Source organism: Pelmatolapia mariae, linkage group LG16_19, assembly GCF_036321145.2.
Source record: "Pelmatolapia mariae isolate MD_Pm_ZW linkage group LG16_19, Pm_UMD_F_2, whole genome shotgun sequence".
Classification (NCBI taxonomy): Eukaryota; Metazoa; Chordata; class Actinopteri; order Cichliformes; family Cichlidae; genus Pelmatolapia; species Pelmatolapia mariae.
This window is the reverse complement of record NC_086241.1, coordinates 64,841,681-64,859,699: the sequence shown is the minus strand read 5'-3', so window position 1 is coordinate 64,859,699 and position 18,019 is coordinate 64,841,681. Positions and strand designations below refer to the sequence as shown.

The 18,019-nt window shown below is 39.5% G+C and overlaps 1 protein-coding gene across 2 annotated transcripts in view; it reads right to left on the bottom strand.

The window, feature by feature from the left end:
- Positions 1–18,019, bottom strand: part of lrfn5a (leucine rich repeat and fibronectin type III domain containing 5a) — a 125,978-nt gene that overhangs the window by 52,460 nt on the left and 55,499 nt on the right. For both annotated transcript variants that reach the window (XM_063498946.1, XM_063498945.1), the window contains one exon: positions 4,186–4,302. The gene's annotated coding sequence lies outside the window, so the exon portion shown is untranslated. The remainder of the gene's footprint in view (positions 1–4,185; positions 4,303–18,019) is intronic.

The window sequence follows — 18,019 nt, the reverse complement described above, 5'->3', positions numbered from 1 at the left end:
GCTGTTTGATCTCTCATCTCATACTAGTTCTATGCATCTCTCTCACTTTTTTCCCCCTAAAGCCCTGAGAAAAAAAATGGTCAATAAATAAATACATAAAATCACCACAATTTCTTCTCTTGGTTTATCTGCACATTCACAGGAGTTAATGACTGACACAAGCTGAGAAAGAAGACAAGTCGGGTGAAACGAAATGCATAAGCTGGTGAAAGTACTGTAATGTTTTTTATTTCTGGATAGGAGTGGCTCTATAGTGCAGTGGATTTCACATTTGCCTATAAAGAAAAAAGATGGTTTGACTGATTCCTGGTTTGATTCCAGGAGGAGACACAAATCCCTTGAGGAATATGATAGGTAGGGCATTTAGCATCAAAATCTGATAAATCAAACATGTGACGCTACAGAACCCGCTGTGGTGATCTGTTGTGAATAGCTGAAAGTACAGGGCTGTAAAAAGCTATTTGACCCCTTTTTGCTGTGCTATTCTTTGCACATTTTTAATACTTAAATGCTTCAGATCATCACACAAATTTTAATATCAGACAAAGATAAGATGGTTAAATACAAAACGCATTTTTTAAATGATGAATTCATTTATTAAGGGGTGGGGGGCATCCAAACGATCCTTGCTGCTATGTGAAAAAGTAATTTTTATCTAAACCTAATAACAAGTTTCCCTGATATTATAATCAACATTGTTTTGGGTATTTCCAAGACAGATGCTTCTGCAGAAATCTGTACCAGTAAGTGTACGTGTGTGAATGAGCCATGTGCAAGAACCAAATTCGTTGTTGTTATGAGGTCAAATTCATATTATTAGGCGCGTATGTTAAGTTCGTATGTTCAGTCTGTCCAGGTTCTGTCAAATTTGCAGGCGATCACAAAGGGTAATACCATGATTTGCACTGTAGTACCTGCATTACTGGAAACTACAGCACTTTGAAATACCTCCTGGCTACACCGGAATAAACAACAATTATCATATAATTCAATAAAATGCCAAGCTTATAGAATTATTATAATTAATGTTTAGAGCAATGCAGTTAATTCTTGTGTCACAATATGAAATTACTGATTCATTAATTTTACAGTTTACTCTAAGAGTGGTAGTTAACCTGTGTATAAATATAAAAAAAGCTACACCACAGTATACACATGGGGACACCATTAAAGCTGCAAGTACCTTTCATCATTGAATTATCTGCTTAATTTCACAATGATCTATGTAGTGTTATTTTTTGGGACATTTAAATAAAATTTCCTTTAAAGATTAGTCAACAATCAATGTACTGTCTCAAATCCAATGAGACTACAAACTCATAACCCCAAACCCCACCCCACCCTTTTGTTTTGCCTCCTCACTGTCATTTTTCCTGCCTCCTGTACAGCTGAGTTCAGCAGTCAGCCACGCCCTAGAGGGACACATTGAGGTTATAAGTGTAGATCTAACAACTAGCTGAAGAGAGGAAAGGAAAAGCAGGCCAGGGGAAAGTGAGCCATAGAGAGAGCGAGGGCACTGGGGAGAGGGAATCAACAACAAAGTCTCTGATGTTAAGGAGGTTGGAGGTGGATTTCTGACATAAAAAACCTAATATGAAGATGAAGCTACTACACCTCAGCCTGAAAACATTATGAGGGAGATAAGCGATAAGGCCGAAAGAAGAAAACAGATGGAAATAAAATAAGTGAGGACTTATTAATTAAAAAGAAGAACAATCATGCAACTTATTAAGTCCAGTGAGGCTACTAATTTCTGTAGTATAGCCTTGTTTTTACTTGTTTCCACTGCAGGGCCAAACTCATCCCCAAGGCAAACTCAAAGGCAATGAGATAACACCTTGCTGATATTCACAACAAAAATGCCAAAAGGCTTAGCTGCTTTTCACTGAATCTACACTTCAAATACAAGCAAGGGCATCGGATTCATTAAAAAAGTGTGTAGATGGTCACTGTATAATACGCTGTGCCCACAAGTCAAATGCCTGATCTTGTTTTTATAAACAGGAGCTTAACGAGCTTAGCCACCACACTCTGTACATACTGGTTGTGATGGCTGGTAATCTCTTCTTAATGAGGACAAAATAACCTGAAATAAGGTAGCGAATGCTTCAAATGTGTTGACATGACAAATGGGGACTGTTGGGACAAGGGTACCTTGGCCCCCGTACTTCTTGTATCCTTGACTATCAAACTGAGCTAACCTGGCATCCAAGTGACCCACCAAAACATGGTGGTTGACCCAGATCTCACCAGCTTTTCTTTCCTATTGTAACTCAAAGCCTGGTGTCTGCTAGCGGAAATGAGACTGGCCTGCCTCCCACTAAGCCTCTGTTGTAGCCAGTGGCGGTCCTAGCCTGTTTGGCGCCCTGGGCAAACACTCCTTCTGTCTGTACAGAAGCACGTTCAGTGAGAGACTGAGATTACCAAAAAGCACCACTGACCGACACAGGAAACCATCTCCTTGTACAACTGCTCCATCTAACACAATAGTTACACCCTTTTTACACACGCTCTTTTCTACTCTGGAATATTCTCGTCAATTTTCTTGATATTTATTTATAATCCCCTCTGTTAATCCTTGATATTTATAATTGAGTGATCTGTATATATTAGTGCTATTTCTTAAATGTATAGAATCTGTAACATACTGTATTGTTTGGAGTTTAGTCTGTTACTGTTACTATTTTTACCATTTCTTCTTGGAGCAACTGTAACCCACATAATTTCCTTAGGGATTAATAAAGTATTCTGATTGTGATTCTGATTGTTTCAGGATACATGACCTGCCATTATCCAATGACACATCTGCTTACCTGTATCTTTTGCTCGTTTCTCCTCCTCTTCTTTTCTCTTTTTTCTAAACTGAGCACCTGATGGTTTTGAACTTTTCTTGTCCATCTTCCATTGGTTTTAATTTTGCACTCCAGTATGAACACCCATCCCCCAACTCAGGGATCACCAGAACATAACCTAATAAACCTACACCTTAGTTCACAGATTCACTTTGTCTAGGGTGTATTTCTGGGATTTCGCACAACCCAGGAACAAATCATGAATACATAATGGGCTTGGATTTACAACATTATAAATGAAATGTGCTCTATTTGGAAGCAGCAGGGCCCCCTCCCCTTTCGATGGGTTGTGTGTGAGACTTTAAATCACCAAACTGTAAATTATAAATTTTAAATTGTTATTGATCCCTTTACCCCTAGTCCTAAAGTGTATATTAATTTTCTTACTCTTCTTATATTTATTGTTTGTTTACTTGCACTGCTGTAAATGGAGCCTCGTCGTCTCGTCTCTCTATATACTGGGCTGTATGTAGCGGAGATGACAATAAAGTTTACTTTGACTTCAGCAGCAAGCAGGCGCACCGAGGGCTCTCGCGCTCACTTTTCGCATATAAAATTTCAAAAAAACATCGGTGCAAATGATAAGTCTGTATCATTATGTCTGGAGTTTTCGTGTTTGTTGGTTTGTTTTTCTTTTCTTTAATTTTGCGAGTTGGTTGGTTATTAGATGCTGCTCCAGCCAGCCAGAGAATACCCCGTCGCCCCGCCCTCTCCTCCCTGTGCCACAAGCAGCAGGCGCACCTCGCAAAAAGAGGGTGCTCTTACTCCCAGCAAATGGGCGATAGAAAACCAATCGGTGCCTATGCCATTCCCAATATGCGCTAGCATGATGTCGGGGCAGCATGAGTACGAGCAATTTTTTTTTTTTGACGATGCCCGTGATGCCGCCCCCCACCACGATGCCGCCCCGGGCAACCGTCAATGTCGCCCGTATCAAAAACCGCTACTGGTTGTAGCAAACAAAACTAAGAGGATTTTTGTTCCCATTCTAAAATTCCTTTTTGGGGAATTTTACTTTTTGCTGACACGTGAAATATTTATACCATTAGAATGTGTCCAACAGGATATATTAACCATACAAAGGACATATTTTTTAAATCAACTAATTGTGGTTATATAATGGCTTTCAATCTAGAACTGTTGGCACAGCATTTTCCTATAAAACTGTTCCTGTACATCTGATAAAATTTTGGCAAGACAACTGTTTCTGTTTGTTCGGGCTTTATGATAGGCTAAATTACTGGCCTTTTAGTTTATATGAGAATGCTAGCAATTTCAAGCTCATGGCAAAACATAAAATGTATTTTTTTTAAATTACAAAAATACTTCTTACCTTTAGAGATGTAAATGCTGATGACACGCCGCAGGATTCACATGTTACCACGGCTACCACAGCTACAGCATCATGGATGAAGGTACAGGTCCAAAATTTTCTCCTGGGTTTTTCTCACTATAGAGGTAAAAAAAAAAAAAAAAAAAAAAACATCATTACTGGACTTGAAAAATAGTGAATAGTGAATATAAATAGAATTGAGGGTTTCCATGCCATATTTTGCCTTTAAGATCTATAGTGGCTTTTTTAAGTGTTTTGGCCTATAGTGTAGCTGTGGTGTACAGAGTTCCACACCAATGATTGGCTTCAAAAACAGTTTAATTATATATAAATTGCTTGGCTGGCCTTTAACTGAGAACTAAAGAGCTGCAATTGTGCACCACTGAACCAGGAGGAAGTGTGCTAAGGTGAGTGCCCGTGTCGCATAGACTGATCCTACCACACAGGAAATGTGCTCTCATACGCTGCTGTGACTGGATATCAATGACTTGAACAACCCAGACCATTGATCCAGAGATATCTCTCTCTCTCCCTCTTCCTTCCTTGCTTGCTTTATCCCCTCCCAGTTTCTCTTTAAATTCCTCTCCTCCGTCTTTTATCCTGCTTTTCCACATGGATTTTTTCCTTTTTTGCCCCTTGCTTCACTCCTTTCCTCTATCCTCCCCCTCCCTCTGTGGCTCTTGCTTTTCAGCTTTCCTCCTTCAAAGGACAGAGGACACAGCTGAAACAAAGGCTGCCTGTATACCAGCTGAGCCAGCAGGATGGAGGGAAGGAGGGAAGGATGGAAGGATGAAGGGATGAAAGTGAGGCAAGCAGGAAAGAATGAGGGCAAAGAGTAAGGTGGAAGAAGGTGGAAGGGAGGGGTGTAGGACAGGGCTAAGAAAATGAAGGCACAAGTGTGTGTGTGTTGGGGGAGGGGTGCAGGTTGTGCCAAGAGACAGAGAGTGATGAAGCAGGGATGGAGGTAAAAAAAAAAAAAAAAAAGGGCAAAAGGTATGTGAAAGAGAAAAGATGAAGGATAGGCGAAGACAGAGACTGATGGAGAGAGATTGCTCTCACATCAAAAGTGTGTATCAGTCTGTATCAGCAGGATCTCTCTCTAACACACTCACTCACTCACACACACACACACACACACACACACACACACACACACACACACAAATCTGCCCCAAAAAGCGCAAACACATGTACTTCATTTTATCTACCTTTCCCAAATCAACCCATTGGATTGCTATCACAGGTTTCAACACAATTTATTTATTTATCATTGTTGTCTCATTGACATAAATGTTTACTGTACAGATAGACTGTAGACAGATATATATTTTTTTATTCACATTTCTTAAGATGACCTTGGAAAGGAAAAGGAAACTTCTGTAGTGAGATAAAGTCTCTTTGTCAGCAAATCTGCCACTGGCAGCAAAAATGACTGACTTGTGTTAACATGCACAATTGCACCCTCCAATGCATGCAAGGCAATGAGCCCTATCTATTGGGCTCATGGGGAAGGAAAAAACGCATGTTTTAGTAAGCACACAGTATCATCTATCTCTGATCCTTTTTTTTTTTTTATACTGTATGTTTTGTTTTGTTGCTGAATAAAACAAATTACTGAATGATTGATTCAGTGTGTTACTCATCGTCTGTTTCCTCCCCGAAATATTCATTTATTAATGAACTTCTGAATTCTGCTACCCTGAAAATGACCCTGAGGGAGGCACAACTACGAATACAGAGTGGAAAGTGTTTCAATTAATTTGCTTGTGCAGCAGAATCTCGTCCAAGGCTCTTATGTAACTTCATACCAAACTTATTAGCGCAGCTACTTACAGACACAAACAGACAAATAAAAGTCATCTATGGAGTCAGGTCTTTCTCACCTTACTTTAACCCTTTCCTTACTGACCGTCTCAGTCCCCAGCCAATTTAACAGAGAATAATTTAACCCCACTCATGATTATAAACCTGTTATTAAGATTTGATTTACAGTTTCAAATGGGTGCAGTTTAAAATTAAAAGTGTAAATATTGATCGGTACTGAATTCTGCAAAAAAACAAAACCAAAAACGAACAAAAAAAAAAAAAAAAGGTTCTTTCAAAAGGATAGTTTGATATGCAGTTACGACTAACTTCAAAATTCTCTCACTCACCTTTAAAAATTCCAGTGAACAGCATTATACAAACTGTGAATCAATACATTTATTTTAGATTCCAAGCTTGACAAGACAACCAGTCCAGCTTATTGAGCCTGCATCCTGGTGAGACTACATTAACTCCACCTTAGTCTGGAGTTTGCATGGGTGCATTTATCTTTAATGAGGCCTGGATACCCAGGGTGAAGTGCCATAGCAACTTTGTTCAACATGGGTTCCCCATGATGTTGAAAGCTTTGAATGATCCCAAGGTGAAAAAGGGATCCTAAAAATATTTGCTTTCAATTATTCAATATCTTATGTAACTCCAAACCAGGAAATGCCATAACTAGGCTGAACAGCCACAGGATGTCTTCGGAGTTACAGTTTGTTTATTCTGTATTTTAGAGTTCACAGTATGGGCAGCATAGTGAGATACCACAGACATCAAAGATTTCTTGTAGTCAAAGCCAGGAGGTGTGTACCAGCAAATCACTGCAATATGATGTCATGATGTCATTCACAGTGGAAAAAATGTTAGAAAACGTCTTTATGGTTTCATAGTTGACAACCGTACAGCTTTAAGTATTTCATTTGCATATTAGTTTACTTGATTCAAACGTACATCTTTTAATTACCAACACGACTCTCATAATTAGATCTTGTTCGTTAAACAATATTATTTCCTGTTATGTTCTGAAATGGGACCTATGATGTTATTTTTCCAACTCCCTTTCTACTAGAGTAGCTTTGCATGATTCGCAGTTCAAAATTCTTCTTTTGTGCTTTACATCGGTCCTTGGTGCAGCCCCTCAGTTCATCCACTATCTTAAAGAAGTTTTAGTTCCTTTCCTAGCCTGCCTTCAAGCAGCTGATTGTTGCAAACAAAAGGTTTGAACAGCTGGATTTCTTTGCTCACTGACATCATACAAACCTATAAGTAGAAAAAATAAAGACTGAGCATTTAGAGCACTCTGTAGCCTGAGCTGTCGGCTCAAAGGAATTAACTGTAAATACCCCGATCTTATTATTGGTAACTGAATCACTGTATCGTCATCATTGAATCAGTATATAGAATAAATAAAGACAGGCATAATGTTTGTTCAAATAATGTGTTTCGTCATTTAAACACTAACTCCAGCTACACCTGCAACTCCACACTCCACTTACCCATTATGGATGATGTGTGGTAGATGTTTTGGGTCGGATAGACTTCTGTATGCACAGACAGGTTGTGGTCAAATCTTTAAAGTTTGTTTCCAGTGAGTATAACTGTAGAAGCAAAAGTGCCAGGCATAATAAAGCCCTGTTTATGCAAGTTTACTTGTGTGCGTGAGTCTGTGTGTGTGTGTGTGTGTGTGTGTGTGTGTGTGTAACGCTTGACTGAGTCCATGGATAGAACCCATTGCCAGCCAGCCAGCAAGTCACTCTTCTGAATTATTGAAACAGGTCAGTAGGCAAGAGGAGAACAGCGTCTGTACGTCTGTGTTTGTGATTGTCTGTCTGTGCACAGCAGTGCACTGCAAATTCAGAGCTTAAGCTTTCCGCTGTCTTCTATAGAGGGAATTAATGGCTGTGCCTTCTATTCACTAAGATTATAAATAGAAAACAAGTCAACATTTTAACAAATGCAAAATGCTGCAAACAGAGGATTAGGTATGTTGAAAACAGTTAGACGTCTTGAATACAGAGGTCTATCAGAAAACATTTACCTGGAAAGTAAAAACACCTGGGATGATCTAAAAAATGCTGATATTTCTCAGTCACATTAAATTCACAAGAAGAAGCTTCAGAGCAGCTGTGCTCTTTTCTGTTCTTGTTGTTGTCCTGTGCTGTTTTTCTGTCCAACCAAACAGCAGCCAAAATAAATAGTGCAGCAGTATAAATACCAAGGGTAACCAATGTTCCTAGATGAGATAAATATAAAGAAGCCAGACAGCGCTTCTGATCTGTGCTGCTGTGATATTTAACGCACCAATGGAACAGATGCACAAACAAGTTGTTGGACTTTGTTTTTGGCTTTTTTTTTGTCCTGGAAAAAAGGAAAGTAAAAACGTTACTTTTCTTTTAATAAAATGTGCTCTCTTTGGTTTGGGTTTTAGTTAAAACATAGTAAAGGATTGGATTTAAGTAAAAGAAAAAACAAACAAACAAATGATCAACACATCGCATGAACCTGTCATTTTAACAGAAATGAATCTGGTGTGCCTACTGCTGTTTACTTTGGCAAGAAAATACTAAATGTAGATAGATCTAGATAGATAGAGACAGTAATACACAAATAAAACCATCAAAGTGCAGCTGCTGTGTTCAGAGTTCAGGGATATCAGTACTTCTTACTATTCTTGCCCTGGAAGCGCATGTTTTATTATTACAATAAAGATGCTTTTTGTTTGTTGTTTCTTTGCTTGCATTTATATGCTTTCCTTTCTTCTTTTATTCTCCAATTTACATCTGTATTCTTTGTTGCTGCACACCCCCATGCCCCCTAGGAGACTATAAAGACCATCCTGACTCAGCTTATCTTACAAATGCACCATGTTATCTTTGCACAAGTGCATACTGTGAACTGGAAAATGAGTAAGTCTAATTAGCGCAGTGTTATCTTCGAGTCCAACCCACTCAGTAGTAATAGAGCGCAGTATTGATGCTCCCACACATTTATACGCATTAACTCATCCAGTCACTCTAAAAGCTGGTAGTGTACTACAGAGAGCAGTTGTATAACTGAGGTGTGGTCAGTCACTTGCGGTTACACAACTCAGCAACGATGAGTGTATGTTAGCAAGCAAGCGTATGTGCAGCATGTCTCACTACTGTGATGCTACTTTCACAGCTGTGAAACTGTGCAAATAAACCACACGCCTGTAGAACAAGCACTCAGCCACAGTTGGGATTTGTTTGTCTTCATTGCTGCTTTTGTGTGTTTCATGTCTGTCTCCAAGTTCAAATGAAGCCAGTGAGCAATTAAGATTTGCATATTCTCAGAGAATAACTCTGGGTTTTAAAAACAGGTAGCTGTTTTGGACTTGACCTGTACAGATGATAATATCTCTAATATCTGTCCAGACTGCAATGGCTTCTTTATATCAACACATTCAACCACTATGGTCACCCCCGAACAATCATATTAATCATGTTTTGCACAAAGCAAAAGAGTAAATTGATCTAACACAACTTTGAGATTTAACAACATGTTTCATATTTTCTCAACATTAATGTTGTTGATAAAATCCCACGCCCTAATTACGATGTCAAAAGACAAATATCACTATCATCCATCCATCCATTTATCCAACTCAGGGTTGTGATTGGGCTGTAAGCCATCCCAGCTGCACTACTACCATTAGGAAAATAAAAAAAATTAAATTGCTTAATATGGACAATGTGACTGTTGACAGAGATCTGTGAATGTATGGCTGTTGTCACAAATGTCAACCATTTCATTGTGTTTTTGCTTTTTGCAACAATGAGCATATTTATGCCCATCTATTGTAATTCGTTATGTGTTGTGTATTCGTTATGTGAAGCCTGTGAAGCCAGCAGGTCCTGCATCTGTGTTTTTATATGTGTAGTAACTGAGTGCAGCAGTAAATGTCTGTATAATTTCTGTAGCTCTGGGTCTCTTAAAATGGGGTGTGGCTTCACTTAAGTTTCTGGTTTTCTTTTTCACTGCTAAATCTATCTATCTCTAATAATTGGCTATGTACCACAGGCCTTCAAGGTGGCTGTAGTTAAACCCTTACTTAAAAAGCAATCTCTAGACCCAGCTGTCTTAGCTAATTATAGGCCAATCTCCAACCTTCCTTTCATATCAAAAATCCTTGAAAGAGTAGTTGTCAAACAGCTAACAGATCATCTGCAGAGGAATGGCTTATTTGAAGAGTTTCAGTCAGGTTTCAGAGCTCATCACAGCACAGAAACAGCTTTAGTGAAGGTTACAAATGATCTTCTTATGGCCTCTGACAGTGGACTCATCTCTGTGCTTGTCCTGCTAGACCTCAGTGCAGCGTTTGATACTGTCGACCATAATATCCTATTAGAGCGATTAGAACATGCTGTAGGTATTACAGGTACTGCACTGCAGTGGTTTGTATCATATCTATCTAATAGACTCCAATTTGTTCAAGTAAATGGAGAGTCTTCTTCACAAGCTGAGGTTAATTATGGAGTTCCACAGGGTTCAGTGCTAGGACCAATTCTATTTACATTATACATGCTTCCCCTAGGTAGCATCATTAGAAGACATAGCATAAATTTTCACTGCTATGCAGATGATACGCAGCTCTATCTATCCATGAAGCCAGGTAACACACACCAATTAGTTAAACTGCAGGAATGTCTTAAAGACATAAAGACCTGGATGGCCGCTAACTTCCTGCTTCTTAATTCAGATAAAACTGAGGTTATTGTACTCGGCCCTGAAAATCTTAGAAATATGGTATCTAAGCAGATTCTAACTCTGGATGGCATTACCTTGGCCTCCAGTAATGCTGTGAGGAACCTTGGAGTCATTTTTGACCAGGACATGTCCTTCAAGGCACATATTAAACAAATATGTAAGACTGCTTTCTTCCATTTGCGCAACATCTCTAAAATTAGAAATATCCTGTCTCAGAGTGATGCTGAAAAACTAGTTCATGCCTTCATTACTTCCAGGCTGGACTACTGTAACTCATTATTATCAGGATGTCCTAAAAACTCCCTGAAAAGTCTTCAGTTAATCCAAAATGCTGCAGCAAGAGTACTGACAGGGACTAGAAAGAGAGAGCATATTTCTCCTGTTTTGGCTTCCCTTCATTGGCTTCCTGTTAAATCCAGAATTGAATTCAAAATCCTGCTCCTCACATACAAGGTCTTAAATAATCAGGCCCCATCTTATCTTAATGACCTTGTAGTACCATATCACCCTATTAGAGCACTTCGCTCTCGCTCTGCAGGCTTACTTGTTGTTCCTAGAGTATTTAAAAGTAGAATGGGAGGGAGAGCCTTCAGTTTTCAGGCCCCTCCTCTGTGGAACCAGCTTCCAGTTTGGATTCAGGAGACAGACACTATCTCTACTTTCAAGGTTAGGCTTAAAACTTTCCTTTTTGCTAAAGCATATAGTTAGGGCTGGACCAGGTGACCCTGAATCCTCCCTTAGTTATGCTGCAATAGACGTAGGCTGCCGGGGATTCCCATGATGCATTGAGTTTTTCCTTTCCAGTCACCTTCTCACTCACTATGTGTTAATAGACCTCTCTGCATCGAATCATATCTGTTATTAATCTCTGTCTCTCTTCCACAGCATGTCTTTCATCCTGTTTTCCTTCTTTCACCCCAACCGGTCGCAGCAGATGGCCGCCCCTCCCTGAGCCTGGTTCTGCCGGAGGTTTCTTCCTGTTAAAAGGGAGTTTTTCCTTCCCACTGTCGCCAAAGTGCTTGCTCATAGGGGGTCATATGATATGATTGTTGGGTTTTTCTCTGTATTTATTATTGTGCTATCTACTGTACAATATAAAGCGCCTTGAGGCGACTTTTGTTGTGATTTGGCGCTATATAAATAAAATTGAATTGAATTGAATTGAAATTGAATTGAATTAAATTTGAAATCTGATGAATATTCAGAACGCCACTCAAAAACAAAACCACAGCTCAGTGTAAAATCGTGGACCCAATATGAGAGGATCTTGTGCATGTGTGGGTAGGTGTGTTTTGTGAGGGATTGGGGGTGGGGTGTGGTGCTTCCAGCTGGGCCATCTTTCATCCTTGCACCTGTCATTCTTTACCACCTCATCCCTTCATCTCAGTGACTGCTATCCACTCCGCCCTCTGTAACTCTGCCTCTCTCTGTCGATCTGTATATCCATCCATCTCTGCCCACCCAAGTCCCTTTTCCTACCCATCATCCCTTAGTACACCTGCGCGTACTGAGGGATGATGGGATATCTACCCCCCCCCCCTCCCCTGCTGTTCTGTCATGGTGGAAAACCAAAGTGTTTTCAGCTAAGTAAGATCAAGACTGTGTTTGGATTTCACTGTTTGTGCCAACATTTAAAACTAATTCTGTTCAATGCATGTTATGCCACCTTTCCCTAATGGTATGAGAGTTATGTCATTTCACTAGCTGTTACAGTTTCAAATGCATCCATCAGTTATTTCTAGCAAAACACAATGTATAAGGTACTGAAAAAAATAATGTGTAAAAGGAGGAAAGAAAACATCACAAAAGACACATTTTGATACATAACAGAAATTGCGCACACTATCCCCCCATCCATTATTTTTAAACCACAGACAGGCACCAGTCTGTCTTGGGCCCTACAAAGAAATGTCAAGAACCTTTTAGTTTGCACACACAACTGTCGACACAGGTCTCAAAAGGGTCAGAACTGGAGCCTTTTTTTGTTGTGAGGGGTAATTTGTAACCAGTGCACCGCCACACCACCATGGGCAATTTCAAATTTGCCAAGACCGTGAACAAAAGTAATAACAGAGCAGAGGTGGGCCACCAGCACTGCAATCAACAAGGCAGAAAGCTCTTTAAAAGACACACACGGCCGTAACAGTGTGTTGACAACTACTGCAGTGAACCCATGGCTGGGAGTGACCTGGGTGGAACCTCTTGGCTCTGATACAGAAGTGAGGAAATCAACTGGAAGCCTTGAGGAGAGAGGCTGTGATCTGACCAGACAGTGCTGTGAATAAGGATCCAAACACTGCTCAGGTTGGGTGCCACCTGCCACTTTAAGATGGCTGTAAGTGACATCACTGATGAGCTTAAACTTGAGCATGTTACTGTAACTGGAAATTAACCATTGCTGTTGAGTAGGGATAAAAACCTCATCTAGGTACTGTAAAGCAGTGCATTAACTATGTGTGTAGATGATAATGAATGTCATCAGAAGTTTGCTCCAATAATTAATAGAGAAACCATCTATGTATTACCAAAGCACATCATTATGTTGTGGTGAAGAAGAATTAAAAAATAGTTAGTAATGTTATCTAATAAGTGAAGAGTGAACAGCCCATGATATATGGACCATACCTGCTTATAGTTTGTTTAACACAACATGCAGACATATCTCATATTCCACCAGTGGCTCCATAAAAAGACAAACTTACAGGCTGACAATGAAAGAACAGAAGCAGGGCAAAGAAAGTGGGCACTCTTTTTACACCTTCAGCATCACTCCTACACAGATGCACATTCAGCACCAATACACACACACGCGTGCAAAAAAGTTGCTCTGAATGCAAGCAGGATTTCCTAGAAAATCCCATTGCTAGTGACTTATCTCCACTTAAGCTCTTTTCACACTAACACCTGCAGCATAAAAAAGACACGCTGCAATAGGCCACCTTCCTGGTTATAGTGCTTTTCAGCGTCCTCGGAGCACAGCAAAATGCTGCTACACCTTTTTGTTAAGAAAACTGGAATTTGAAGTGTGTAAGTCCATTTTGGTGTTTTTACTTTGCATACCTTTTTTCCTGCACTGAACAGAACATGTGGGTCAAAGGTTTTGTCATTAAGGTGTCATTATGAAAAGTTAAGACTGCATGGTTAATGCAGGTTGCTTTTCTAAGAGTCCGTTTTGAGCAAATAATGGATATTGAAGCCTTTTCAGTATGCTTTAGCATCCCACCTGCTTCTCTTCATATCATGTCATTATATGTTACCCGTTACCCTGAATTAGAAAGAGATCACACGCCGGATCACTATCCAAGTTTGATGATTGCAGGTGATTAAAGGAAGGTATATTTAGACCTTGGAGTTGTGGAGAGAACTTGTATCTTATTCAGTATTTTACTGCAAACTATGTACAAACAAAGGAAACAAGTAACATTGACTCATTTCACATAGACAGCAGCTGTTGTTTACAAGAGGACTACTTCCTGAGTTAAGAGCTTCAAGAATTATGTTTATACAGGTTAGCGAACAGTTCAGTCATAAATATTTGGTGGCAGGATTCTATTAACACAACCCGCAAATATTGGAGAGTAACTGATAAATCACTAGCAGACATCTCTATCAATCTCTCACGATCCAAAACTCCATGAAATTATTGCATGTGATACATCACTAGCGGATGCACAGAGATGCACTGTACTGCACTCAAAGAGGCTACACAGCACACAATAATCTGTGGGAGGTGTAAGGTCGATCAATAAAAGTGACTCAACAATTTCTAGGCCAAATGCTGAGACGTCAGCTTTTAGAAACTCATTATCCGAGACGTATTCAGCGTGTTGGAACAATAAACTCCCACCGATGAGAATGAAAAGAAATTCCAAATCCCTGATATTCTTCTCCAGTAAGCTACCTCAGTTTAAACAATTGGACACTGGGCCCAATATCTGGATGGATTATTTGCACAAATGTTGATTTCATAGAGGCTGTGGTTTTCCATGCTTTTGCAGAAAGAAGAGATTAGTCAGTTAAATCTCTTGGATTAAAGGTCCTGATTAAATAGCCTTGCCAATTATTTAAACTATTTATATCAAAATAATAAGTAACTCTAGTCTCCTTATCCCAGTAATCTGCTCTGTGGTAGGCATCAAATTCACACATTTCAACTACAAAATCAGACTTGGCAAGGGTTGCTTTTTAAATAATATTGTCCCTACAATTATCAGTTATTTTCTCACATTTAACTGAATTCCCTGATCTGCTGTTACAGGACGTTTTGCACTGCACTTTCACCCCACGACTAGCTGGATGCATGAATAAGCTGGTGTTCCAAATAAAGAAACTGAATATTTTTGATGTTCAGTTTTTTGACTTTGGTTAAAACAAAGCAAAACAAGACAAATTGGAAGTTTTTAATTTTAATGGAATATTTTTGTTTGTCCTATGTTTTGGTATTTAGATAAAAGTCTCAGTGAACTAACTGATAATAAATCAATCCTCCACGTTGTTGTGATGACTAGCATTCATTCAAGATTCAGCTTGAATTTGAAATCTGGCATGTTCAAATAGAAGTGGAGGGTATCACATCTGCATCAGATACCCGTTTGTGAGTAATTTGTGAATGCTGGTTGCATGCAAATTGTAGGTGGTAACAAACTGTTTAGAAATTTGTCTTACAAACCTCCTGCATAAGTTACCATTATGAATAATAGGAAATCATCTTATACAGTATTTCAAAGTATTTGGCATTTAAATTCATGGCATCCTCTTCACTAAAACAAAAGCAGTTTAAATGAGCCTAGCAGGCTCATTTTCCTGCAGACTGGGAACTTTGCCACATGGCCTCTTATATCTCTTTCAGAGAGTGACTTATCTTTGCTCTTTAAAATGAAACAGACTCATTTGAAGCATGGATGAATCAGAAAACCCCTTGCAGTCAACAAATTTAGTGCAGTCACAACCACACTTCTTTTACCAGGTAGGTTGGGAATTTACCAGTAAATAAGGTTGTGCTGTCAGGAACATTCCCTATGTTAAAACAGTAACGCCAGAAAGCCAACCTGCGAACCTGCCAGCAAGACAAACAGCTGTTGAGTATTTTCATTTCATTCTCTAAGTCAACACAGGCTTAATCTCCCATGGTGAAACAAAGTTTTATTTATTTATTTAATTCAAATTTATTTATTTCATTGGGGATTTATGCCATTTTGATTTCACGAAACAGGTGGTCCAGGCATGTTTAAGAGTAATCCACTCAGAATAATACTGTTATTTGTTCCAGACCGTTAAGTCCATTGAGCTGCATTTCAGTGATATTTCAGGCTGAATACATTTTCACAGCCCACCAAACAGATGGTTTGTCCACACAAAACAGAGAAACGAGAAAAAAAACGGAGCCGAGTGGCATTGGAAACCATAAATGTAGAACATTATTAAGGCATTCTACAGATGTTTGCATACAGAAAATCGGTGATTACGTTTTGTTACCTTGAGTCAAATTTTGTGGGTAAAAATAGAGTAAGAATAATTTTTCCAAATTAGATTAAGAAAATGTTAGATTTGTTAAGAGTTTATTGCAGGAACATGGGGATTAAGAGAAATGTGCAGGGCTGATTTAAGTCACCAGACACATTACAGTTTCCACAATTAGTTTTCCCCGTATGCATGCTATTATTAGGCTATGCTGTTGTTAGAAATATTACTAGAAAAATATTACTCTTGACTGCATATGTTAATATGTACAACAAACAACAATAAGAAAAATGTACAAGTTGTACATGTTGGAACAGGCCCGTTCCAACATGACTGCGCACCAGTGTACAAAGCAAGGTGCATAGAGTCCTGATCTGAACCGGACAGAACACCTTTGGGAAGTTCTATCCCTGATAGATAACGCAAGCCAGACCTTCTCGTCCAGCATCACCTTGGATATGGGAAAGAGAGATATAACTGAAGCCATACCGGCTCGGACATCGCCCAGATTAACAAGGTCTGCGTCTGGTGGTGAAGGAACCAGGACACACTGATGAGAAGTGGGTTACCGGAACAAAAAGGCATGTGTGGGCAAGGGATGAGAATGGGGTGCTGTTGATATGCTACTAACCAAGTTATCCCAGCAGAAAGAGTTAGATAAAGAGGATATGGAACCTATGGAATCTTCCATACCCAACATCAAGACCAAAAGCAAAACAACTAGTTCAGTGTTTCAAACTAGGAAGAAGCAACTGCTATCACAACTAGAGAATGATGAAGTACAATACAAACTCTAGGGCAAGGGGGAGCCAGGATGTCAAAAACTATTAAAGCTGGACTTAAAGAAAGCAAAGATACACTAATCATGGCAGCACAGCCTCCATAGCAGTTGGGGTCTACCACACCAGGCAAGACCTCAGGAGCAGGCTGTGTAAAGATGCCCCTGAGGCAATCCAGCACATAACAGGAGGGTGCAAGATGTTAGCAGGCAGGGCACGCCATAAACAAGTGTCTGGCATAGTATACAGGAACATCTCTGATGAGTATGGCTTGGAAGTGCGAAGGTCAAAACGGGAGACACCTCCTAGGGTGGTTGAGAATGACCAAACTTAGATCCTGTTGGACTTCCAAATACAAACGGACAAATTGGTGATGGCTAACCAATTGGACATAGTAGTAGGCAAGCAGAAGAAGACGACCGTAGTAATAGACGTAGCTAGGGCTGTTCGATATAACGATATATATCGGATGACGATATACAAACATCTATCGTTTCATTTTACACTATCGTTTGTTTCGTGGTGTCGCAAAAAAAAAAAAGTTTACGGCAATATTTTTTCATCGTTTTGATGGTCACTGTAGTGGCTATATTAATTTCTTAAAGTTCTCTCTTTCTCTTATATTTAACATAACCACACTACGGACGGACAAGCGACTGTTTTTATGCGTTGTCGTTAGCAACAACGACGGTAAGACCATCACGTGTCCGCTTGTTTATTTTCCACATAAACCTTTCACAATAAAGCTCAAGATCCTGTTGAGACTTTTCAAAATAAACTGAATCACGTGAAAGAGTATGCAGAGTGTTTACGGATGAGAAGCAAAAAAGAGCCGTCAGGTGCTAAAAAATAAACCGTAGACTCAAATGTTAGAACAGGCTTTTCCCCGCAGCACGAGGTGTAATAAATACTCACAAAGAAAACGGCGGCCGTTACAACTTCTGTCTAAAAATGTATCGTTTCATGCATCAGTTAAAACACTCGACTCCAGGTACATGACGCCCAGCTGGAAACACTTCACGCAAGTCGAGCTGCCCGAGATTCACAGAATTTACAGA